Raw genomic sequence first — 27,533 nt, 5'->3', positions numbered from 1 at the left:
AGACTGCTTTCAACACAAGCAACATAGGCTTCAGTTCTTGACATACCATTTATGACCTTGGGCCACCTAACTAACCCTTCTGGATCTCAGTTTCTTCATTTGTAAATCAAAAATGATGCAAAGTTCTCAAGGTTTGCTTGGTACTGAGAATGGATTTTTTTTTTTGAGAATGGATTTAATACATATCAGCTATTCATAATAATAATCATTTTTACCTCAACAGGAGGTAAAGATTTTTCCTCAACAGGAACAGGATTTTTCCTCATAATAATAGTCATTTTTCCTCAACAGGAGGAAGAGATTTAGTTACCATCCCTGTGACAGAGCTCAAGCTTTGGGTATTAGGAACAATGTAGAAAACCCATGAATGCAAACCAAGGTCAAAGTCAGAGCTGAATGTGCTTCAAAAGGGACTCAAGTTAGTTCCTGAGTCCTCACCAGAGATACTCAGAATTCTGAAAGGCCTCAGGGGAGGGGATAGAAGGGATACAGAGGGTAGGCTGGACTTGATGGGGGAGTTTTTCCTATAAATATGGCTACTAACAATTTCTTCCATCTGTGCATGTTCCTCCCATCTGTTTTCTTCTCCTTGAATCAATGTTGATTCTGGGATTTGCTTTGACCAATAAAGTAAAAAAGAAGTGATGTTGGGCCTGATAGTTTTCACTTGGCTTGCTTGGAACCCAGCAGCAATACGGTAAGGCAGTCCAGACTATTCTGCTGGAAAGAAAGGCCACATGGGGAGGCCCTGGGGGATGAAATGCAACATGGAGAGAGAGGCCATGTGGAGGAGAACCAGGGTGCCTCAGTGGATGATCAGCCAAATGCCCCATACTTGAAAGAAGCCTTCTCTCCAGGAAAGTGAGGCCACCAGCTGAATGCAGACACATGAATTAGATTTGGTCAATAACTTGTAGAGTTGAATAATTACTCATTCAACCCATAGGACTGTGAGAAATAATAAATAACTGTTGATTTAAATCATTAGGCTTGGGGATGTTTTGTTATATATCGATAGGCAACTGATACAGAAATGGGTTCCTGAAAATGGGATGCTGCTATAGCAAAAAACCTAAAACGTGTGCTATTGGCTATGAGGTCAGGCAGGTGGGGACCACAGAGGTGGTAAGGAGACCACGATGGAGGCTGGAGGAGCAATAAAGTAGCCACCATGGCAGCTGGAGAAAGGGCAGTGCATGCTACAGAGCTGCAGAATGTACTAAGCTAGAACATGTACCTAATGTCTTTGTCAAGTTTGCCAAAGAGATTTTCCAGCTGAATGTGGAAAGTGCCAGTTGACTTATTTTAACTGTGATAGAGAAAGAAGAAGAAAGAAGAAAGAAAGAAAGAAAGAAAGAAAGAAAGAAAGAAAGAAAGAAAGAAAAGAAAAAGAAAGAGAGAAAGAAAGAAAAAGAAAGAAAAGAAAGAAAGAAAGAAAGAAAGAAAGAAAGAAAGAAAGAAAGAAAGAAAGAAGGAAAGAGAGAGGAGCTAAAGAAGGAATAGTTTGGTTGCAAGCAAAAGTTAGGAGATATATTTCCAATTCAGAAATTAATGTGTTAGGAGGTGAAACTGTTTCTTAAGTTCAGCACATCCAGATGAACAAAAGATTCTTTTTTATTTTTTTTTAATTTTATTTATTTATTTAGAGAGAGTGGTGTGTGTAAGCAGAGAGGGGCAGAAAGAGGGGAGAGGAATCCTCAAGTAGACTCCCTACTGAGCCTGGTGCCCCACACAGGGCTCAGTCTCACAATCCTTGGATCATGACCTGAGTCAAAAACAAGAGTCAGACGCTCAACTGACTGAGCCACCCAGGCAACTCCAAAACATTCTTAAAGTAAGAATAGTCTTAGGACAAAGATCAAATCCAGGGTACTGCTAATGAAACATTGCCTTAGGATCAAGATAAACACAAGAGTCTCTGTAAGACCCTTTGTTAATGTTTCACAAAGCTATAAGATGATGCCTCCTAGGTCCTTTCTTTGAAGCATCTGAGAACCTTAAGAACATTGTCTAGTAGCGCCAAACGGAGAGAAGATTATCTTGGAAAGAATTGTGACTGTGGTTTTTGTTTAAAGAAATAAATTCTAATTTGATAAACAAAAGCACACAAAGAGTTTAAAAGAGTTGTGCCAGTTTAGACAGTTCAAAATGGAATGAGACTTTGAAGTGCCACTTTCTTTGGATGGGAGAAGTCTGAAAGCAGAACCAGCATAAGCATGCTCAATCACCATGAAAAGGGGATGATGACTCAGAGGACAGAGTCAAGAGCTCAGAGGGTGGAACCAAGAACAATGGAAAATACTGGATCAGAAAGCCACATCCAGACAGCAGAATGGGTCCATAAACTGCCCTCTCAGTCCTACCCTGGAGTCAAGGGAGCTCATGATATGTGCTTGGATGGATTTCATAGGTGCTATGGACCAGATAGTTGCTATCTCTGTGTCACTGTTAGATATTAGATGTAGGGGAGATAGATAATTTATAGAACTCATAGATATCTAGAGCAAAAGGATTCACACCTGAAGGGCCTCTTCTACATCCAGACATGAAACAAACCATAAGATAGTCAACTTCAAGCCTTGTACCATAATTGGATGAGTCTTTGAAGAGTATTGGGGGGCAAGTGAATAGTTTTGGCCAAACAGAGGACTGTGATGGATGAGTCCTGAAGATTTATGCCAACAATTCCCCTGCCCATGTATGCCAGTCATCCCATCAAGAAGTAGAATCTAATTGTCTTCCTTTTAATATAGGTAGATGCAATGAAAATGACATTCTAGGACTTCTGGCCGTAGAACTTATGAGGCATTGTAGCTTCTACTTTCATCCTCTTGGGATCAAGTTGCTAAGGAGGAGATTGGGATAGACCACTAAATCATGAGAAACCACATGAGAGAGAAAGGCTCAGCCAGTCCCCAGCCATCCCAGCTACTAGGGCTGAGGTGTACGGTCCCTAACATACAGTTAGGGAATCCACCTTTGTTGTTCTAGCCCTAGGAGACCCCAGCTGAGTGCAGCTGCATGCATGACTTCAGTTAACACCTTATAGAGTTGAGTCAAGTTGTCACCACCCCTCACCACCCCTCACCAATTGCCCAAATTGCAAAATCATGAGCAAATAAATGGTGGTGGTGGTTGTGAGACACCAAGTTTTAGGATGGTTTTTATGTACCAAGAGACAACTAAAATACCTGGCACCAGCCAGCACACAGAAGGTAATGAAGTTACCTTGCCCAAATGCACAAAGTTCTAAAAGATCTGTTTCTCCACCTACTTTCCTTACTTTTTCTGGTATTATTCCTTGTGTTAGTCAGCTTGGGCTGCCATAACCAAATAGCATAGGCTGGGCGCTTAAACAATAGTAATTTATTTTCTCACAGATCTGAAGGCTGGAAGTCCAAGATCAAGGTTCCAGCAGGGTTCAGTTTCTGGTGAGGACTCTCTTCCTGGTTTGCAGATAGCCAGTTGTTCACTGTGTCCTCACATGGCAGAGAGACAAAACACACAAGCTCTTGCATGTCTCTTCTTATAAGGACACTAACCCCATCATGAGGGCCCCGATTTCACAACCTTGTATAAACCTAACTACCTCCTAAAGGCCCTGTCTCTAAATACTGTCACATTGAGAGTTAGGGCCTCTGCATATGAATTTGGGGGGACATAATTCAGGCCATAGCACTCCGTTTCCTCCAACAATACTAACTTCAGCCTCTCAGACATGATATGCTCATTATTACCTTGGGCTGTATAATTGCCGTTCCATGTCTGGACTGTTCCCAGATATTCACCATTGCCTTACTATTATTCAGTCTTAGAGAAAAGGTTACAATATTTCCTCTGAATGATCTTTCCTGACCCTTCAATGTAAAGTATGCCCCATGGTCAAGCTATCTTATCACCCTGTAGTATTTCATTCACAGAAGTGAAGACTCTCTGAAGTGATTGTATTCATTTATTTCTTGCTTATTTGCCTATCACCTACCATGGAAAGTCCATGACTATAGGTACCTTACCTGTCACTTGTATGGCGGTATCTCTGGTGTCTAGAGTAGTTGCCAGAATGCAGCAGGTATAAAATTGTTTTTGTTTAATGAATAATCTGCAATACACCTACATTGTAGAACTGATAAATGATATATCATACATTACTCTGTTCATCAAATATAGCAGTTTATCACATACTAGTTAGTTGGGCATTAAAGATAGTTCAGATATGTACTTTAGCCTTCCAAAAACTTCCCCTGGATGCATATTGTGGAAGAAGATAAAACATAAACAAGAACTTTAATACGATGTGACAAATACTCTCATATAAGTGTGTAGAAGAAGAATGGAAATTCTGGTTAGGGAGAAATACTTCTGCCTGGAGGGGGAGGAAGAAGCAGGTCAGGGTGACCAACAGAGAACATTTAGTTGCTTCTTGAAGAATGAGTAGCAAATGGGTGAGAGGTGAAGGGCAACCACTCCATACAAGAGAAAGAGCATGAGTGAAGTTAGAAGTGGTAAGAAGTGTGGTAGCTTGAATGCAGGGATTAGGGGTTAGGGGATGCAGGAGGAAGGGAGGCCAGATACAGCCAGGGGAAGAAGGGAGCTAGGTTATAAAGGACACAGGGTCATAATGGAATTTGTACTTTACCTTACAGGCATTGTGGAAATAGAGCAATCTCACTGTGAGAGGGTCCTAACTTTGGACATCAAGAACTTATGTCTCTACTGCAAGCCGGGATGGACAATACATGACGAGCATCCTGGCAAACAGAAAGGCAGGTTCTAGACTGTTCTACCACAGTGACTTCTGAGATTTAGGGTCAAGCCCTGATGGGCTCCCACTGGTCTTTAGTAGGAAGAATGGTTCCCACAGGGTGTGACCAAGAGAGTGTAAATTAGAGAAAAGTTTCCTAATAATTTGATTTTTAAAAAATATATATTTTAAAGATTTTATTTATTTATTCATGAGATACACAGAGAGAGAGAGGGAGAGAGAGGCAGAGACACAGGCAGAGGGAGAAGCAGGCTCCATGCAGGGAGCCCGATGTGGGACTCAATCCCGGGACTCCAGGATCATGCCCTGGGCTGAAGGCAGGCGCTAAATCTCTGAGCCACCCAGGGATCCTCTGCTTTTTAAAAATATATTAAGAAGCTCAGAGGACATATTTCAAATTTGCTTTTAAGCCTTTTCACCAAACTTCTAAAGAAGTTCTGTTTCCATGCATTATTTTTCTAAAACAGTGTTGATAAAGATTTTGGATTGCACACTCCCCTTCTCCACCACCACTTCATTCTGTCATTATTAGAAGCAACTGTTTGAATTTAGTTTTTAATGGAGTCAGTTTAATTATTAAAACCTTATAAATGAATAACATTAGGTAAAAGTAACACTTGTAGATCTTTTAAAAGGTTTAAAATTGAAAGTGATTTGGTTTTGAAACACCAGTATTTTTTCATAGAGTTGAAACATTGAAAGGCTTTCTGCCTTGGAGAGATCTTATACTTGACCATGTTCTTAGCAAAATTCACATGACTCATTCTCACTTTCTTTTTTCTTTTTTTTTGAATTTTATTTATTTATTCATGAGAGATACAGAGACACAGGCAGATGGAGAAGCAGGCTCCAAACAGGGAGCCTGATGTGGGACTCGATCCCGGGACTCCAGGATAACGCCCTGGGCCGAAGGCAGGAGCTAAGCCGCTGAGCCACCCAGGGATCCCCTCATTCTCACTTTCTTGATAGAGTCAACAGCCAAGGAAATCCCTTCATGTATCTTTGACTCACTAAATTTTCCGCATATTTGTATCCTTCCTCCTCAGACCCAAGATAAGTTGAGAAGAATGGTGTGGAAAACCAACCATTTAGCTACAGAGAAACACAAATGTATAGCCAGTGATCTACATCTTCTTCCTCTCAGCCATCTACATGGAATCTACCGTGGAACAGGAGAGTATTGTATACTTACCTTACAGAATCATCCATTAAGACATCATCCATTCAGGGTGCCTGGGTGGCTCAGTTGGTTAAGCATCTTCCTTTGGTTCTGATCATGATCTCATAGTCCTGGGATTGAGCCCCATGTCAGGCTCCCTGCTCAATGGGGACTGTTTCTCTCTCTGTCCCCTCCAACTCATGCTATCTCTCTCTCTCTCTCTCTCTCAAATAATTAAATAAAATATTTTAAAAAGACATCATTCATTCAACTATATAAGGTGCTATAAATAAGCTTATGAATAGGGTTTATTAATTTTTTTGAGCATTACATTTCACTGTTTTGTCATACCAGCAACTAATACTTACTAAAAAGTAGGTTCTAGGCTCTTGCTCTGGCTTCCAGAATTCTGGGGGAGGTGGAGTGGAACTCCTGGCATCATATTCCCATGTATCCTATAGCAGCATTATCTGTAATAGCCAAATTATGAAAACAGCCCAAGTGTCTATTAATGGAAGAATGGATAAAAGAATATGTGATGTACATATACACATACAGAAGTGATATATACATACATACATATACAGTGGACTATTACTCAGCCATAAAAAAGAATGAGATCTTGCCATTTGTGATAAAATGGATGGACCTAAAACGTATTATGCTAAGTGAAATAAGTCAGACAGATAAAGACCAATACCATATTATTTCACTCATATGTGGAATTTAAGAAAGAAAACAAACAAGCAAAGGGGATAAAAGAGAAAGGGAGAGAGGCAAACCAAGAAATAGTTTTTTTTTTTTAAGATTTTATTTATTTATTTATTCGAGAGAGAGAGAGAGAGAGAGAGAGAGTGAGAGAGAGAGACCAACCGAGAAGCAGGCTCCATGCAGGGAGCCTGACGTGGGACTCTATCCCGGGTCTCCAGGATCAGGCCCTGGGCTGAAGATGGCGCTAAACCGCTGAGCCACCTGGGCTGCCCAAGAAATAGATTAACTCTAGAAAACAAACTGATGGTTACCAGAGGAGATGTGAGGGGGGAATGGGTGAAATAGGTGATGGGGATCAAGGAATGTACTTGTGATAAACACTGGGTGATGTGGGGAAGTGCTGAATCACTATATTGTACACCTGAAACTAATACTACACTGTATGTTAACTAACTGGAATTTAAATTGAAACTTTAAAAGATCACCTTACTCACATGTATATGATTTATTCATGTATATATAACCTACTTACTAGAAGGTACTGTGTCCACTACTCTGAGACATTCAGCTGTAGAAACCTATATTTAAAAATATACATGTAAAGTAATTCTTTATGTATATGTCCTTTCCTACTTGCTTACAATCCTCTCTAGGGCAGGTTCCACATCTCTTTTATGTTTGTACATTTGTCTGATTTTAGCACAGTGCCTGGATCATAGGTATTATGATAGATATTTGTTGACTGGTGTCTGGTCTGCTGAACAAAAATGTTAAAGACAACCATGAAAGAGATGTGTTTGGACATGTTTCGCTAAAACCTATTCACCCTCTAAATTCATAAACTCTATTCTCTTCCAGAATGTGTTTCTAACATCAAATATTGATGAAGTTTGCGAGCTCTATTTTATTTTCTCCATAATAAGTAGGCTCGCTAGACTGGACACTTAAAGTTGGGAATAGTATACAACTTCATAACATTCTTTGTCCATGATGCCGTCATAAGCACCTAACCCCCGTGCATTTAGCTGGTGTAGTACTGGCTGTGAACATCAGCTGAGGTTACAATATCACCCAGGCATCCCACGTCATCACTTTCCATTCCATCTAGCTTCTAGAAGCTCATTTTAGCTGTGGAGATCACGCGGCATGGTGTGTCTGTGTCACTGGTAGAGATACCGTGACTACTTTGCCCCTCCTGTCCAGTGTCCCCACTCCAAAACCAAGTGTCACGTACTCTGTGTGTGTGTGTGTGTGTGTGTGTGTGTATGTAATTTAAAAGAGGGTCCACGCAGAAGGTTTTGCCTGCAGCAAATGTTTCAAAAAGAAGGGATGAGCAAGGCAGGTTCTCAGTATTTGGCAACAAATTCAACCCATGCAGCTATAACCCACATCACACTCTCCCTGGAGTAAGTGGCAGTAGAATAAAAGTTCCCACTCTGAGTAGCAAGAGCTCCAATTATCCTGTCAGTCCTCCTGCAGTCCCACCCAGGCTGCTGTCCCATCAGCAGTGGCGGGATTAGAAGTAATCCATTTTTCCACCCAGGAACATCTCTTTGGGGCGATCGCTTTCATGTTATTGCTCTTCAGTCCCAGACCCATAAACATAAAGAGGGAGACACAAAAATAGAATCACAGGGACAAAGAAAGAAAGCACTGGAACAAAATACTTTGTAAGAGCTACATGGACTCTGTGGAATTTCCTTTCTTAATAATCCCCTAGGATCATCAAATATAGGTCCTGGCTGCCTGATTTGGTCCTGAGAAGTGCCAGGTCGTGTACCCCTTCTAACCTGAACATCAGTCTGGGCAGGTGGGAGTGCTGGAGTGGGGGTCCCTTATGGAGCAGCTGCATAAAAGCTTTGTAGCTGAGGTCAGCCAGTCCTCCCTGAGCTGGTTGCCAGGTTTCTGGAGTGTTAGAATAGTAAACAGTTGTTTCTCAGAAACAGAGATAGGGTTATCCACAGCCTCAACTGCTAAATTTAAATTTAATAAAGCTCTTTCCTAACAGCCTAGATCAGTGATTTCCAACGGGGGCAGGTGGGGGGGGTGGGGGAGTGGGGAGGAGAGATCTGGCCTGGGGCGGGGAGAGGAACCAGCATGTGCACTTTGAAAAAGCTCCCCAGGGTGATTCTGTATCCTGTCTGTAAACACTGATGCCTCTTCAGAACACCACCAGCAACAGGCCTACGATGTCCCCATAGGGCCTCTCTAGTGTTTTCTACTATTTGCCCATGGTGGTCCTGACATTTCAGAATTGACCTCTGGAGCACTTAGCGGAGATCACATTGGGAGATACTGGATGGTCTCCCTCCCCAGTGCTGCCCTGTAAACTTTCCCACAGTTACAAAGGAGTAACTAAAGGGGATGAACAGTATATAATGAATGAGGTGCGTATCATCAAATGTTGACAGCAGCTGACTGAGAGTCTTCAGTCTTCAGTGTAATGTAAGAAGCATTACATGTGATTGGGGAGAAGACTATTTCTTAGTTCTCAGGCTAATACTTGAATTGCCATTTAGTTTTACAAATAAAAGGCAAAGCTCAAAATGGAGCTGGAGCTCCATGGAAATGGAGACCATGGCAGATACTCTCTGTTGACCCTACTGGTTCTCAAAATGATCTCGAGACCCCTTTGGGGGTCTGTGAGGTCAAAACTAGTTTTATAATAATGATAGGGGAGTATCTGCCTTTGACACACTCAGTTTCTTGCAAGCAAGTGTATGTTCAAGTTTTTCTAAAAGTGGATGATATGAGGTAATGAAACATTGCAGAAGCAGATAGAAAAATCCATTTGTTTTCTACTAAGATACATAGCAAAGACATGTACAAAAATGCAAACAATGCCACTGTACCTACTGTTTTTTGTGAACCAGTTGTGTCTCATAAAAATATGTTCTTTGTGTTTAACTTATATTCATCTGGAGTGGGTTTGGTATTGTTATTTTAAAATGAGGGACTGTTAAAATGAGTTATTGTTATCTTAAAATTTCTCAATTTCAATACCTATTGTGGCAAATATTAATAGACACAAGCCAGATAAAGAAAAATTGTTTATGATTCCTTAATTTTCAAGAGAGCATTAATGGGTCTTGAGAACAGAAAGCATGAGAATCCCTGCCACACTGTGCATGTGAGCACATAGAAGTGAACAGAAGACGGGCTTGAGGCCAGAAGCCACCAGCCTGAGGCTCTGTCCAGCTGCTCTCACAGGCCACTATTTCTGCAGGTAACTTGTGCCTTGGCATCCCTGCAGGGGAGCTCTGGGACCCGATAGCTGTTACCAATTCCTATCCCCTTGTCTGCCTTCTGCTAGAAAAATTGGGGAAAACAAGCAAACCAGCAAGCAGGTATTTGCTTTCCTGGCCTACTTTATAACCAGAATGCATGATGTGTCTTAGTTCTCTTCAATGAGACATAAAAGGAGGTGGGTAGGAGTTGTTTCTGAGAAGGCTTTTGCTTCCTTATGAAAGGTACCAGAAAGTATGGATGGGTGAGAAGACTATGCTGGCATGACCACTCACTCTCCCCTTTGCCTTGAATGCCTAGAGCTGAGGCAGCCATATTGCAGCTTCAAGGGGCCAAGCAAATGGCTTTTTTTTAAAAGATTTTATTTATTTATTTGAAAGAAAAAGAGAGAAAAAAAAGAAAGAGAGAGAGAGAGGGAGGGAGGGAAAGAGAGAGAGAATGAGCAGAGGAGGGGCAGAGGGAGAAGCAGACTCCCCACTGAGCAGGGAGCCTGATGTGAGACTTGATCCCAGGACCTTGGGATCATAACTTGAGCCAAAGGCAGACGCTCAATCACCGAACCACTCAGGTGCCCCTCAAGTGTGGAGAGTCTCCTAATCATCAGAGACCACCTTTGGGACCCTGGACCAACCTACTGCATGGGGAATGATGAGGGACATAGAAGACTGGGCAGCATTTCCTCCTAATGAGACAGAATGTAAGGAGAATCTTCCTTTTTTTTTTTTTTTTAAGGAGAATCTTCCTGAATCCACACTCATTCTCTTTGTTTCCTCTTTCAAACAGTTTCTAATTACCTGGTTCTTTCCTTCAGATACTACTTGTATAATCTGAGCTCACTCATTCCATTCATTCTCTGGAAAACATAGCTTTTATTCCGAGACACAGGGCAGGCTAAGCAGCCAGGCTGGGACTCCCTTCTCAGACCAGGGGAGTCCAGACAGTGAGGTTGTGGACATACTATTATTAAGTGCTCGATCTCTCTCTTTCATGGCTTTTCAGGAAGGGTGAACTCTTGTTCACTGCATGTGCCTACCCAAGGAGGGGCAGAAGGTTGAGCATATCCTACCCATGCAGACTGTTTCAAATACTGTATCTTTGTCAATGCTAGTGACCCATCTGAGGAAAGAGAGCCTTGGTGCTTTTACCCTCTTTTCACCCAGGTGGCTGATTCATTCAGCTTTCACTCTTGGTTCCTTTTCCCAGTATAAATCCTGGGGAGGAGGTGGGTCTGGATTCAGAGCATGGAAATTAACTATTCTGATTGGTTTATATGGGAATCTAATCTAGATTGCTAATCTAGATTGCTAGATTTATCCTCCCTGCCCCCAGGGCTCAGCCACACAAAGTAGAGTCTTGCCATCTCTTTCTCACCACCAGCTTCTTTGTGTGTCATATGTGGCAATCCCGGAGACCCTGGATCCTTACAGGGTGCCTGTGTCTAAAGCCAGCTAAGTCATGTCAGCACAGCTCCAAGGAAGGCCATTCACTTCATGGCACCACAAGTTGAGCTGTAGTTCATGATACTACCTGGCTTATGGCTGTAAAATGTCCTGAGGAAGACGATCTCTTATCTAAATTGCACAAAACATCTCCCTGTATACAAACAATGGGGCCCTGGGGTACGTGTCCTTAAGAGGAAAAGATCCAGAACACTATGGCACTAGCATTCAGGGCCCTGCAGGGCCTTCCTGAATTCAAATCTGAGATTTATGAAGCCACCAGGTAGAACTGTCTTTTATATGTAATTTGGTATTGGGGAAAGGAAATACTTCAGAAAGAAAGATGACCTTATTGTTAATGCACCAAATTTAGCTGCTTTGTGGTGTTTCTTTTCTATAAATATCTTATCTCCCCAACTCAATTTCAGTCCAATATGCAAGAAATTACATATTTGACCCCTCTGATCTCCAACAAGGAACATGGTCTCTGTGAGTAAGGTATGTCCAATCGATAGGGTCATTGTCTCCAGCACAACTATTTACCACCTCCCCTTTCACTTTCTGATGTATCCAAGTTTGAACAACAAATTCTCTGGTCAACCCATGGATAAATGACTGTGAATTGTGATGGTGGTAGAGAAGCATCCTTCATGCTGCATCTTATCCAGCTACGTTTTTTCACTTTCCCTTCCTTTTGCAATGTTGCAGCCAGATTTTTTTATGTTTGTTTATGAAAACAACAAAACCATTCATTAGCGGTCCTTTCACATAAAAATATAGAATTGCAATTTTCATTTCAACTCCAGCAGTATGTTAGGATGAGATAATCATCTCCTCAAAAGCTGTATGCAAAATATCGTTCTTCTCCTTTTGGCTCAGCTCACAGAGAGAGGGGCACAATCTGGTTGACACCGAGACTACACAGAACAGACTCAATATTCTTCCGGTAGCCTTAGCTAACCCTTTGGGTCTGAATGTAAGAGCAGTTTAAAATCAGCAGGTGACACAATGAGACAGCAATTTGGTTACCTGATATTTTAAATATCATTATAAGGAGTTGCATAAGGAAGACATGTTTTCAGATATCAGTTATCATTGGTATCAAAGAGATTAAGAAATTAAAATTGTATTTATTTCCTAAGAAACAGTGAAGATGTGATCCACCAAATCAATGTGACTTTAGGATTTAAATTCTTGTTTTGATTCTTTTGGAAATAGCAGATACTGCTTTGATTTTATTTGAACATGAGTACATTCCTCTGGCTCCCATCTGGCAACACAAATTCATTTTCCAGCTTTCCTAACATACTAAACCTTTCCTCTGGGAGAACCGGAAGGTAGAATTTGCTTTTATTTTCTCTGAAGCTGTACAGAAGCCAGGTCTTCTGTTTTCTCTGACTCTGTCCCTACTCTCTAATACTCTGTCCAATGGTGGCAATAGGCAAAGGACACAATTTTTGAGAATTCTCCCTTTGGCAGGGATGTGGGCTGTCATCTCTTCTGTGTGTAGAGACCTGACTTTGAGATTACAAGCTATTACAACCTAAGAACCTTTAATGGAAGGAATGTATCAGGCTCTCCCTTGGAGGAGACAGAACTGTTACAGGAGAGGAGGGGTTAGAATTGGCACTTATGAGGAGTGCTTGGGTGGCTCAGCAGGTTAAGCATCTGCCTTTGGCTCAGGTCATGACTCTGAAGTCCTGAGATTGAGCCCCATGCCAGGCCCCCTGTTCAGTGGTGAGTCTGCTTCTCCCTCTGCCCCTCACCCCGCTCATGTTCTCTCTCTTTCTCTCAAATAAATAAATAAATAAATATCTTCAAAAAAATTAAATAAAACAGTTTAAAAAGAGAATTGACACTTGTGGCCAGATTACTCTTTCTAGAATCCATGTATCTTTGGTACAAGCGATGCTGTTAATGTTCCATACACTTAGATACTTTTTGAAAAGCACAAAACTTCAGAGATGAGTGGTGTGTTCAACTATCCCTGTGCTATAGAATAAAAGCCAATGCTTGGATGGAACCAAAGAAATATCTTGTTGGCTTGGGTGATACATCTTACCCAAATGTAGGCATATTGATGCAGTTTTTTAATTCTTTTATGACTTGGTTTGATAGAATTTTGATTCTGGCTTCTATTTTTGGTCACCTTCTTCTGGAAAGTGTCTTATATTTCCATAAATATCATGTAGAACCTACCTCCTGATGTGGCTCTCATTCTATGCTCCTGCCAAAACCCTGTTGCTCCACATGCTGAATTTAGGTGTTCTGCTGGAAAATTCAGAGAAGAGGGACTGTTTTTTAACTTTCAGAAAATGATAATTTAATGGATAGAGTTTGCTCAACTTTAGTGTTTTATAATTTTCTTTAACCTTACAGACTTGGCAGTGTACCTGGCTGGCTCAGTAGGCTGAGCATGTGACTCTCGAACTCAAGGTTGTGGGTTTGAGCCCCACATTGGATGTGGAAATTGCTTAAAAATAAAATCTTTAAAAAAATCAACTTAAGAACTTGGGTTGACCAAAACCAAATGAATAAAAATTTAGCAAATAAATGAAAACAAGAAACTATGCTAAGATAGGTTTTCTGCTTGCCTTTGTTATGTTCATATTATAATTTTTATATTGGACTATTAACTAAAATTATCTTTCCTTTTAGTCAAATTGCCTTGGTTTTGATAAGGGAATTGAATATAACAGTAGGTGTCAAGGCCTAGCACATTGCAGCACTCAATAAATGTATGTTGAATGTTTGATGAATGGGTGAATACATCATGGTCTTCCCAGAGACATTGGCATTCTGCAAAAAGAGTATCCTGCCTCCTGAGGAAGTTGGCAAATCACCCACTAACCAACAGAGATGAGGAAAACTGGATAGTTTCTGCCTTTCAAAGAACTGATGATTTTTCACAAGTTACAGTGGGTTAAATACAGCAAGAACGTGGATTTCCATACTACTATATAGAGAAACATAAGCTTCAAGACTGATATTTCTCAATGACAGGATGAATAATAATATCTGGCTGGAGGCGATTAGGACAGACTTCACGTAGTTCAAGTGCTTCATCTGGGCTCTAAAGGACAAACCAGATGTTGGTGAGTGCAGGCAAGATGTGTGGGGTGAATTGTGGGAGCAAAAACAAGTAGAAAAGCATCAGAGGAGATGCAGCAAATCTTGAGTTCTGTTTGGTGTGTATTAGTTACAGCAAACTGTGGCTTTCCTTTTGAAAAGTGCCACAGGGTAAAGGGTTGCGGTTAATTAGGCAGGTGATGGCAATCACAGAAAGGTTTTGAATGGAGTAAGTGATGTGTTTGGTGCTGCTCTTTGGGAAAGTCAGTCTGGGTGGGATTGTTTGTTCTCCACAGGACATGGGGAGGACCCTACAATCATCTTGAGAGGAAGTAATGATTTTTTTTTTAAAAGATTTTATTTATTCATTTGAGACAGAGAGCACCTGAGAGAGCATGATGGGAAGAAGGGCAGAGGGAGATGCCGACTTCCCACTGAGAAGGGAGCCCCATGTGGGGGCTCCATCCTAGTGCCCTGGGAACATGATCTGAGCTGAAGGCAGCAGCTTAACTGAGCCACCAAGGCTCCTCCAGGAAGTAATGATTACAGTGATTCTATGCTCTTTTGAGTCCTTATTCCACAGCCATAAAAAGGTTAATATGCAATAAATATTAATCCTTGACAATGAGCTTTTGATGCCACCCTGAAGGAAAGAGTAGCTAAAAGACACATGTCCTAATCCCTGAGATCCTGGATCCCCACAGGGGGCCTGTTTTTAAAGCCGGCTAAGTCATGCCAGCACAGCTCCAAGGAAGGCCATTCACTTCATGGCACCACAAGTGGACCAGCTGATGATGACACTTCCTGGCTTATGGCTGTAAAGTGATGGAGAGGTTCTCTTTCTAAATTGCACAAAAAGTCTCCCTGTAGGGATGCCTGGGTGGCTCAGTGGTTGAGTCATTTCCTTTGGCTTAGGTTGTGATCCCTGGGTCCTGAGATTGAGTCCCCCTTCAGGCTCCCAGCAGAGATCCTGCTTCTCCCTGTGCCTATGACTCTGCTTCTCTCTCTGTGTCTCTCATGAATAAACAAATAAAATCTTTAAAACAAGAAAAGGGGATACCTGGGTGGCGCAGCGGTTTGGCGCCTGCCTTTGGCTCAGGGCGTGATCCTGGAGACCCGGGATCGAATCCCACATCGGGCTCCTGGTGCATGGAGCCTGCTTCTCCCTCTGCCTGTGTCTCTGCCTCTCTCTCTCTCTCTGTGACTATCATAAATAAAAAAAAAAAAAAAAAAAAAAAAAAAACAAGAAAAGTCTCCCCTTATACAAACAGTGGGGCGTGTGTCCATCAGGAAAAAAAGAAGGTTAAATAAGTTGGTATTTTTAGAATGTCTTGTCTATGTCAGATGATGGCTAACTAGTGCCTTTATTTCTACATCTCATCCTTCCAATCACTCCTCACTAATACTAGTATCTCAACATTGGCTGAATCACTCCCTTCTCAGTGAGCATGTGCACATGTGCCCTGGTACCACTTTGAGGCGGAGACTCTTTCTCAGAGATTCTGATAAAATCTCAGTTTAGGCCACGGCTCTTTTATTTATTTATTTTTTTAAAAGATAGATAGATAGATAGATAGATAGATAGATAGATAGATGATAGATAGATTGATTTATAGAGACACACACAGAGAGAGGCAGAGACACAGGCAGAGGGAGAGGCAGGCTCCACGCAGGGAGCCCGACGCGGGACTCCATCCCAAGGCTCCAGGATCATGCCCCGGGCTGTAGGCTGCGCTAAACTGCTGCTCCACTGGGGCTGTCCCCCACGGCTCTTTTCGTTTCCCATTCTTTTTGTCTTGGAAAAACGTGTCCTAGTTGTGTGTTTCTATTAATTAAATGCCAGTTATCCTAGGGAAGCAAAACAAATGGAGATGTGGCTTTATACTTCCCTACACTGTTGATGTGCACAACTATAGGACTCTATAAAACCCGAGTACTATTTAAAAAAATAAATAAAAAAAAAAAAAAAAAAAAAAACCCGAGTACTATTATCAGCTCTGACCAAAAGGAAAACAAGTCAAGAGGTATGCCAGCATAGGAAATCCCATCCTAAAAATAGAAGTGGGGTGTCTTCATTTTGCTTCCCTAGCTCTGACTCTGCTAACAGTTGGCTTGGTTGTGTAGCTGGTTTCACTTGGGCAAGCTTTTAGATTAGGCCCCTAAAGTATCTCTCTTTTTAAGGGTAAGATCATGTGGCAGCCCATTCTGAGAGACAGGCTAGGTAAACAATGCTCTGCATGCTATGATTCAAAGAGTGAAGCCCTCTATTCTCAAAAAAGAATATGTATATTTATATAATAATATTGCTTTCTCCCTGGAGATATTCTTTTGACTTAAAGACATTCCTCCTAGAGCCTATTAGGGCATTTCTGCCTGGGGCAATGAGGTGTGAGGAGAAGAGGGAGCAAAAGAACGGGAGAGTCTCCCTTAATATTTCTTGCAGAGCTGGTTTGGTGGTCACATATTCTTTCAGTTTCTGCCTATCTTGGAAGCTCTTTATCTCTCCTTCTATTCTGAAAGAGAGCCAAAAATAGTGAAAGGGATTAAAGGGGAAAGGAGAGAAAATGAGTGGGAAATATCAGAGAAGGTGACATAACATGAGAGACTCCTAACTCTGGGAAACGAACAAGGGGTAGTGGAAGGGGAGGTGGGCAGGGGGTTGGGGTAACTGGGTGACGGGCATGAGGGGGGCACTTGACAGGATGAGCACTGGCTGTTATACTATATGTTGGCAAATTGAACTCCAATAAAAAAATATACAATAAATAAATTAAAAAATACCAAAAAAAAAAAAAAAAAAAAGAAGAAGAAGAAGAATGGAAGAAGCCCTAAGAGAAGAGGGATGACAATGGAACTCATCTTGATCAATTTTGCACGAGCCCAAGGGCCTGCTTGCTAGTCTCTGGTAGATGGATGAGCAGGCTGGCAAAATGCCTGTAACTAAAAGAACAATGACTAAATAAGCTTATTTCATTCATATTCAATGTCTAAATAAGTTTCTAATTAAGCTTTCCCAAATGACCTTTGTTCATTCATTTAAAGTTTATTTGTAAAACCCAAACCGTGAACAGGACTGGCTACCTAATTGGTATATTCTTGCTCAAAAATGAAGACTTTCAAGTGGTTGGTGACAGCAGGGCATTCACCAACCATGAGACCTTTCTGAGGGGAGGTGGGAGGCTGATGGGACTTCACAGATGCCCACATGGCCCAGACTACTTGTAAGCTTTATTGGCCAATGCTCCTTTGGCTAGAATTTTCTTAACTGCCCCCACCCCCACCCCACTGGTGGTTCTCAGGTGTAAGGTCCCCTTGAAAGCAGCATCAGCAGTATCTGGGAACTTGTCAGCAAGCCCCAATCTGTGTTTTAGCAGCCCCTCCAGGTGATTCTGTCTCTTGAGCAAGTTTGAGAACCACTGCCATGTTTTGAGTTGCAATGACTGAAATAATGGATTTTGAAATGGAACCCATTTTAAGGGTCACGTGGCTTAACTATCTCACAGTATAAGGGAAGTAAAGGCAGGATGAAGGAGAATGAGATGTAGAGTTCCTGTGTTCATCTGTGGAATAATTTATAGAGCACCAAATGGTCTATTTCATGAATTACTCATCTTCCCAGTAAAGCCAGCTCATATCCCAATTTTAAAGATGAGGAAATTGAAATGCCAAAAGTGTTCAATGAGTCGCCAAGTGGAGCTGGGATTAAAACCCAGAGCTCTTAAATCCCCCATCCATGGCCTTTTACTTGGCCTTCAGGTAATACGATCCAGCTGACAGGTGAACTAAGCTGCTCCCCACCCTCTATAGCATCCAAAGGCAGCGTGAACCAGTGCAGTGTGATCAGCCCAGGACATGTACAGTTCAAAGTGGTTCAGTCTGGTGTAATGACAAAGACTGATACAGGGCTGTGTTTGTTTGTATTTTTAAGATTATTTTTTTATTTATTCATTAGGCACACACAGAGAGGCAGAGACATAGGCAGAGGGAGAAGAAGGCTCGCTGAGGGGAGCCTGATGTGGGACTCCATCCTAGGACCCTGGTATCATGCCCTGAACCAAAGGCAGATCCTCAACCACTGAGCCACCCAAGTGCCCCAGGGCTATGTTGTTTTTGAGAAGCTGGTATTTATGAGACCCAGTGTATGGGCTCATGGATCTCAGCACTGCCACAGAACTGAGGTTTGTAGTTTACTATCCTTGTCTAAACAGCCAGTCTGAGAGTGGGACACGACCAAAGTTCTCCCCACTTTAAGGTTCTTTGGGAGACCAGTAACACACTCTGCTGTATAGTCAGGTCTGCCCCTTGCATTCCTGTCATTAAGTCACTTTCAAAGCCTTGGCCCCAGCTTATCATTTTTTCCATTCTTAGGCCAAGGCTATTTGTAGTGTCCCCACCTGTCACCATGTGTGTTAGGCTGCAAAGGGCAAAGGCAGCTTCATTAATAGCATGGTACCAGCTCAAGCTCACTTAGAGCACCATGCTTTCTCTGAATGTTCCATTTGAGGGAGCTTTCTGAATCTTCACAGCTTTTCAGCTGTATACTTTCACTTGGGTTGGGTAATACATAATGAGTTAGATACATATTAAGTTAATTTCTCTTAGGGCCTAATTTATTTCCCAGTTGCAGATGAGGAATTTTACTAATTGCATTATATGTTCCTGATTAGAGAAGTTACTCCATGAGTCCAAACAATGCAGGTGTTTAAAAGGATTATTGTAGGGAAAATATCTATAGAAAGGAATCAGGAAAACGTAAGAGAAAATCTAATTTTCAGAGTGCAATTTATAGTGTAAAATGGAGAATAGTCAGCAATACAGTCATTAAAATTGGAGCTTGTGGAGAATATTAATAATAATAATAATTAATAGTAATAATAAAACAGATTGTGTCATAGACCTAAATGTACAATACAAATGTGTGAAATCGCTGAAAAATAGCAAGAGAAAAATCTATGGGGCCTTTGGTGGTAAGTTTTTAAATACAACACTAAAATACAATCTATAGAAAAAAAAGATAAATAAGACTTCAAATCAAGAAAAATTCTAAGAATGAAAACACAAGCCACAGACTGGGAGAAAGTGTTTGGAAAAGACATATCTGATGAAAGACTGGCTGGTATCCAAAGTATACAAAGAACTCTTAAAATTCAACAATAAGAAAAGAAACAACTCAGTGTAAAAAATGAGCAAAATATCTGAACAGACCCCTTAAGAAAGAAGCTACACATGGCAAATAAGCAGGTGAAAAGATGTTTAACGTCACATTCCATTAGGAAATTGCAAATTAAGATAATAATGGGATACCACTGCATATCCGTTAGCATGGCTAAAATCCAAGGACCGAAAATACTAAATGCTGATGAGGATATGGAACAGGAACTCTCACTCATTACTGGTGGGAAGGCAAAGTGGGCAGCCACTATGGAAGGCCTTACAAAAGTAAATACATCTTTACTGTATGATCCAACAATGGTGTTTGGCATTTACTCAAATGATGTAAAAACTTATGTCCACATGAAAACTTACTTTTGAATGATGGCTTTTTTATTCATATTTGCCAAAACTTGGAAGATGCTTTTGGTTGGTGAATGGATTAACAAACAGTGGTACATCCAAGCAATGGAATATTATTTGGTGATAAAAAGAAGTGAGCTATCAAGTCATGAAAAGACATGGAGAAATCTTAAATGCATATCACTTAGTGAAAGTAGCCAATCTTAAAAGGCTGCATACTGTATGACTCTGAGGATATGGCATTATGGAAAAGACAAAAGACATTATTGAGACACTAAAAAGATCAGTGGCTGACAGAGGTTTGTGGAGAGAGAGGGATGAATAGGTGCGGCTCAGGACATTTTTAGTGAAACTATTCAGTATAATACTGTAATGATGACTACATGCCATTATACATTTGTCAAAACCCATAGAATACACAATACCAAATGTGGACCCTAATGTAAATTATGGATTTTAGTTAATAATAACGTATTAATTTTGGTGCATCAATTCTAATAAATGAGCCACACCAATGCAAGATGTTGATAATAGGGGGACCTGGGAAAAGATATTTGCAAATGACATATCTCATGAAGGGTTAATATCCAAAATATGTAAAGAATTGATACAACTCAATACCCCAAACACAAATAATCCAATTAAAAATGGACAGAACATTTCTTTAAAGAAGACATACTGATTAGATTGGCCAACTGACACATGAAAAGAAGCTCAACATCATTGATCGTCAGGGAAATGCATATCACAACCACAATGAGATACCTCTTCACACCTGTCAGAATGGCTAAAATAAAAAACACAAGAAACAAGTGCTGGTGAGGATGTGGGGAAAGGGGAACCCTCGTGTATGATTGGTGGGAATGCAAACTAGTGTAGCCACTCTGAAAAACAGCATGAAGGTTCCTCAAAAACTTAAAGATAGAGTTACCCTACATCCAGTAATCATACTACAGGGTGTTTACTCAAACACTAACTTGAAAGGATACATGCATCCCTATGTTTACTGCAGCATTATTTACAATACCCAAGTTGTGAAAGCAGCCTAAATGTCCATCGATGGATGAATGGATAAAGAAGTGGTAACACACACACACACACACACACACACACACACACACACACAAACAGGCACGATGGGATATCATTCAACCAAAAAAAAATGAAATCCTGCCATTTGCAACAACATAGATGGAGCTAGAGTGTATAATGCTAAGTGAAAGTAGTCAGTCAGACAAAGACAAATGCCATATGATCTCACTCCTAGGTGGAATTTAAGAAACAAAACACTGGGCAGCCCCGGTGGCCCAGCGGTTTAGCGCCGCCTTCTACCCTGGGTGTGATCCTGGAGACTCAGGATCGAGTCCCACCTCGGGCTCCCTGCATGGAGCCTGCTTCTCCCTCTGCCTGTGTCTTTGCCTCTCTCTCTCTCTCTCTCTCTCTCTCTCTGTCTGTCATGAATAAATAAATAAAATCTTTAAAAGAAAAGAAACAAAACACAGAATCGAAGGAAAAAAGAGAGAAAGAGACAAACCAGGAAACAGACTCTTAACTATAGAGAACACACTGTCCAGAGGGGAAATAGGGGATGGGCATTAAATACTACACTTATCATGCTGAAAAAAAATAAAATAAAATGATAATAGGGGTAACTGTTAGGGGCTTAGATGAGGGAGTAGATGGAAACTGTATACTTCAGCTCAATTTTTCTGTAAACCTAAAACTGCTCAAAAATGTCTATTAATTAAAAAATTATATAAACTTATGGTAGAATAAAGGATTAATGAAGATTGGACTTCTACTTCTGCATTTCTTGTTATGTAGAATATACTCTCAGCTATTGTTTAAACAACTTCTGGTCAAATGTTCTATTACTTGAAGCTGAAAGTGTCCTGACATAAAGTAGTTTTTCTGTTTTTGGTGGTGCTGTTTTTAGAAGACCCTTGCCACTCTCTCTATCACTTTAACATATGCATTGTTAGTGAAGAGGTGCAAAACATTGTACTCTTTTTATGAGGACAGCACAGTTACACATATAGTGTATAAACATATACAGGGTCTTCTGGGGGGCTCAGTTGGTTACCCATTGGAACTCAGGGTCATGAGCTTGAGCCTCATGTCATCAGGCTGTGAGCTCATCAGGGGAGTCTGCTTGAGAGTCTCTTTCTCCCTCTCCCTTTGCCCCTCCCCTGTTTGTGCACACACATTCTCTCTCTAAAAAATAAAATTAAATAAGCAAAAACAGATATACAAATTATTTCTGGTATTTCGGTATCATTGAGGGAAAAAGACTAAAAAAAGGTTTTTTGGGGTAATAATGAAATATAGATGAGAAACATGCTTTCACATAAAAGATGTGAAATTTAGATAACAGTATGATGTACTAAAGAGAACATTTAATTTGTATCAAAAGACCAGCTATATGACCTTGGTTTATTTTTTTAAAAAATTTTAAGAAGATTTTATTTATTTATTTGATAGAGCACAGCAGGGAGAGTGGCAGGCAGAGGGAGAGGGAGAAGCAGACACCCCACTGAGCAGGGAGCCCGACACGGGGCTCCATCACCAAACCCTGGGATCATAACCTGAGCTGAAGGCAGATGCTTAATTGACTGAGCCACCCAGGTGCCCCCATGACCTTGGCTTGAAGTCACCTAAACCTGGTCACCAGAGAGGAGGTGGATGAGGGGATGGGTGAAATCAGTGAAAGGCATTAAAAGTACATTTACGATGAGCACTAATGTATGGAATTGTTGAATCACTATAGTGTCCACCTGAAACTAATATAACACTGTGCAATAATTATATTGAAATTTAAAAATGAAGAAAAAATTAACATAAATAAATCAAGTCTCCTAAATCGCTTGGCTACATTTTCTTTGCCTATAAAATTGAGAGATTGTATTGTTGATCTCTAAAGGTGTATTCAGGTTTTAATAGTCTGTAATTCTGTTTTTTATTTTACCAGTATGAAATTTTCTAGCATCAGAGTACAGTGCTATTGAAAGCAATCACAAAGCCAATAACACTATTTAACTTTATAGTGAAGGAAACAATATAAAAATAAAATGTTGCCTATGATGGAAGTAATAGCTATTTGCCTTTAGTTTTCTGTGCGTAGGGGGCTCTTTGAGACCATGCACTAGAAAACTTACCTTGATATATTTTGCCCATGGAGATCAAGTTCTGGGAGCCTAATGCAACTGGTTCCAAGGGGGGTGGGTATTATTCTTATTTAAAGATTTTATTTACTTATTTCACAGAGAGCGAGAGCACAAGCAGGGTAGCACAAGCAGAGGGAGAGGAAGAATCAGGCTCCCCACCGAGCAGGGAGCCCAATGAGGCGCTCGATTCCAGAACCCCAGGATCATGACCTGAACGGAAGGCAGATGTTCAACTGACTGAGCTCCCCAGGCACCTTGGTCTCAAGAGTGATTAATGTGTGACAGGGCATTTCTAACATTTTTGATTGGCTATTGTCAGGGCATGTGACAACTCACCTCTTTCCCATCTTCCTCCTCCCCTGCCCAAACACACAAACATATTCACACAGTCATGCACACATCAGTTTGCCTCAACTAATATGCAACTGAACGTTGTGTTTTGTAATGGAGATGGACAGAAGAGGCTGTGGTTGGGGAGGGAGCATGAAAAAAAGAGGACAGAAAGGATGGACTGGCTGTTTATAAACTCAGGCTGGTGAAGTTTTGAGCAAGAGTGTGAGGCCTAGAACTTGAAAAAACTCTTTGAGAACAGAGACTCTAGGATCAAGCAAAGCTAAGTGGTATTCCAGAGGTACAAGTTGGAAAGAGTGTCCATCTCCTGGATTCTGCACAGATTCCAATAGTACCCTGACACCCCAAATCCTGGAAGCCCTAGGGCTCAGAGGTCAGTGCCCTGCTACTACTAGGCAATCACTGAAAGAGAGTGGCTTCCAGAGTCCTTCCATCAGACAAGACAAGGAAGGCTGGGTCTGGCACTGTGGGGAAGTGTAGTGAACAAATTGCTTTGTGAGCCATATGAAGATCTCCTAAAATTTTCTAGAAATAACGGTGGGATTCTTCCAGGGGGCCTAAGTCACTGTTGTTATACACATGGTGCTGTTGGGCCAATGTGTGGGTTAAGAATGATATCCTATTTAATTCAATTTAATGGGTACTTCAGAGGTGTCTGGGTGGCTCAGTTGATTGAGCATCTGCCTTTGGCTCAGGTCATGATCTCCAGGTCTTGAGATTGAGCCCCCCGTTGGGCTCCCTGCTGGGGGGGGATGTGGGGGGGGGAGTCTGCTGTTTCCCTCTCTGTCTGTGCTCTCCAACCCTCTCTCAAATAAATAAACTAAATCCTTAAAAAAAAAAGATAGGTATAGAGCTTCAATTTGGGAAGATGAAAAAATTCTGGAGATAGTTATACAACAATGGGAATATACTTAATGCCATTGAACTACACACTAAAAAAATGGTTAAAATGGTAAATTTTAAGTTTCAACACAATAAAAAAAATCCTGCAGAAATGCTAACTGCTTGTCCTCTTGTATTACCACAGTCTTTCTCTGTAAATAAAATTAATTAAGCAGAGGTCTGGGCAAGAAAGTTGGATTAATAAATACTTCTGGGGCTTTCTCATCTGTAAATATGATTTCCAATTTCCTCTAAGCTCTCCAATGCCAAGCTTCCATAATTCTATGACTTAATTCGACAGGGATATTTGCGAAATAGGAAGGTTGGATGGCTCATGAAGCAAGAATGAAATGGAAGATTTTGTTTCCCCTTTTATCATTCTGAGTCAGGCTCAGCTGTAGTTGTGTCTCTATAATCTGGAAGTGGTCCTCTAGGAAATGAGGCCCAAATGTGAGGGAGTTGTTTCTTATTCCATGGGTTGTATTTTTGCCCTACCTGGGCAGCACTTTTTTTTTTTTTTTTTAGATTTTATTTCTCTGGGAGAGAGAAAGAGAGGTTGAGTGAGGGGAGGAGCATAGGGGGAGGGAGATGAAGAGGGAAAGAATCCCAAGCAGACTCTGTGCTGAGTGGAGCCCTGTGTGGGGCTCAATCTCACCACCCTAAGAACATGACCTGAGCTGAAACCAACAGACACTTAAGTGATTGAGCCACCTGGGCGCCCTCTGGGCAGAACTTCTGGACCCTCTCACACCTCCCACCCTTCCTCTCACTCTGGGCTGATGTTCTTGCTCCCTTCACTTCACTGGCAACTCCAAGAGCCATCAGACAGGACTGCCTCATCCTCCAGGGACCAAGTGCACAAGCCAACCTACATCTGTGTACATCTTCTCCCTGGCCGCTCCTCCCTAGTGGCGCCCTCATCCCTTCTGTGTGTGCTCTGATCTTCTCCCACTCCTCCCCAGAGACCCTGATCCTGGTTTGCCATATCTCCCTGGACTCATTGCTCTTCCCCTCCCTCCTGGATTCTTTCCCTCAACATTCATTTTTGCTTCATTTCCTCCCTTTTCTCTCACCTCTTTATGGTTAAGTATATTTTTTCTCAAGGCAATTTTTTCCTTTACTACTCCAGAAGTTATACATTGTATTTATACTTTTTATAGTAATTACGTGCGAATTGCAGCATGATATATGAGTTAACAGGGTCTGGGGCACCTGGGTGGCTCAGTGGATTAAGCATTGGACTCTTGATTTCAGCTTAGGTCATGATCTCATGGTCATGGGATCAAGCCCTGGGATGGGCTCTGCACTCAGTGTGGAGTCTGCTTGTCCCTCTCTGTCTGCTTCTCCCCTGCACCCCCTGCTGCCCTGCTCACTCTCTCTCTCAAGTAAATAAAATAAGTTAACAGCTTCTAGAGTTATACAACATCCTTATCTCCCTCCTGGAGGATGTAGGGAATGTAACCCCTGCATTGCAGAGTGCCTGTTCCTGACTTATATGCTATTGTTGCCATGACTTGAAGTTCCATCTTGATTTTTTTTTGTAGTAAAATATACATGACACAAAATGTACCCTTTTAACCATTTTTAAGTGTACAGTTCAGTGGCATTAAGTACATTCACGTCATTGTGCGGCCATCACCACCATCAGTCTGCAGGACCTTCCATCTTGCAAAATTAAATTTTGTACCCAGGAAACTAACTCCTCATTCCCTTCTTCTCCCAGCACCTGGCAGCCACTGTTCTATTTTCTGTCTCTGTGAATTTGACCCTTCTAGGCACTTCATATAAATGGAATTATATAGTATTTGTTCTTTATTTCTGGCTTGTTACACTTAGTGTAACATCCTCAAGGTAACCAATGTAGTATGTGTAAGAATTCCTTTCCATTTTAAGGATAATTAATATTCCTTCCTTTTCAAGGATTAATAATAGTCTATTATGTATATTTATGTATATACATAATCAAATTTTGCTTATCCATTCACCCATGAATGGACATCTTAAGTTGCTTTCACCTTCAGCTATTGTGAATAATGCTGCTATAAACATAGGTATAATGAGTATCTCTGAGTCCCTGCTTTCAATTATTTTGGGCATATACCAAATCATATGATAATTGTATGTTGTTGGATGATACGGTAACTCTACATTTAATTTTTTGAAGAACTACCCTACTGTTTGCCATACCAGCTGCACTATTTTATATCTCCATCAATAGTGCACAGGGGTTTCAATTTCTCTACATTCTTGCCAACATTTGTTATCTTCTGTGTATGGTTTGTTTAGTTTTGGCTTTGAGGTTTTTTGTTTGTTTTTGTTTTGCTTTTGTTTTTGTTTGTTTGTTTCTGTTTTGTATAGGGGACATCGTAAAGGGTAAAAGATGGCAAATTTGATTTCCTTTTAATCAGCATGACATTTCCACATTCAAATTTTGTAAAATGTCAATGATGGGAAACCATTCTCAATATCGAAGTTCCCATTTCTGTCTTGATTTTTTCCAGATACATGGCTATGTGCTCATGCAAGTGGTCCAAGTGCTCTGGCACTGATTTCTCTCATGATGTTGGAGCTTTGTAAGATCAAGTGACTTTGGTATTATAAAAGGAAAATAAAATCGTGTTCTAATTACTTTTGTGCTTTTTTTTAGGGCAGAGGTTGGCAAATGTTTTCTGTAAAGGTTGGATAGTAAATATTTTTTTTTGATAGTAAATATTTTTAAGTTTTGTTGGCTACACATGGTTTCTGTTGCAACTACTTACTGTACTTACAATAATATAATTATTGTTATAATACTTTGTATAATTATTCCATTGTATGTATAGTCTATCTTGATTTTTAAGCACCAAGACATTACTATTTTTGTTTTGTAGTTTTTTTTTTTTAAACTCTCTTTTGTCTGCCAGTAAGTTTTATTTATTTATTTAAAAGAGTGCCAGAAACGAGGTCAGAGAGTGGCAGGCAGAGGGAGAGAGAATCTTTTCTTTTTTTTTTTAATAATAAATTTATTTTTTATTGGTGTTCAATTTGCCAACATACAGAATAACACCCAGTGCTCATCCCGTCAAGTGCCCCCTTCAGTGCCCGTCACCCATTCACCCCCACACCCCGCCCTCCTCCCCTTCCACCACCCCTAGTTCGTTTCCCAGAGTTAGGAGTCTTTATGTTCTGTCTCCCTTTCTGATATTTCCTACCCATTTCTTCTCCCTTCCCTTCTATTCCCTTTCGCTATTATTTAT

At 40.9% G+C, this 27,533-nt stretch overlaps 1 long non-coding RNA gene across 1 annotated transcript in view; it reads right to left on the bottom strand.

Annotated features, from left to right (window-relative positions):
• Nucleotides 1-27,533, bottom strand: part of LOC112660802 (uncharacterized) — a 69,394-nt gene that overhangs the window by 5,417 nt on the left and 36,444 nt on the right. The window contains exon 3 of the long non-coding RNA XR_003137228.3: nt 6,290-6,391. This is a non-coding gene — a long non-coding RNA (uncharacterized LOC112660802). The remainder of the gene's footprint in view (nt 1-6,289; nt 6,392-27,533) is intronic.

Source organism: Canis lupus, chromosome 4, assembly GCF_003254725.2.
Source record: "Canis lupus dingo isolate Sandy chromosome 4, ASM325472v2, whole genome shotgun sequence".
In the NCBI taxonomy this organism is placed as follows: Eukaryota; Metazoa; Chordata; class Mammalia; order Carnivora; family Canidae; genus Canis; species Canis lupus.
The sequence above is the reverse complement of the archived record's forward strand: the minus strand, read 5'-3'. Positions and strand labels throughout refer to the sequence as shown.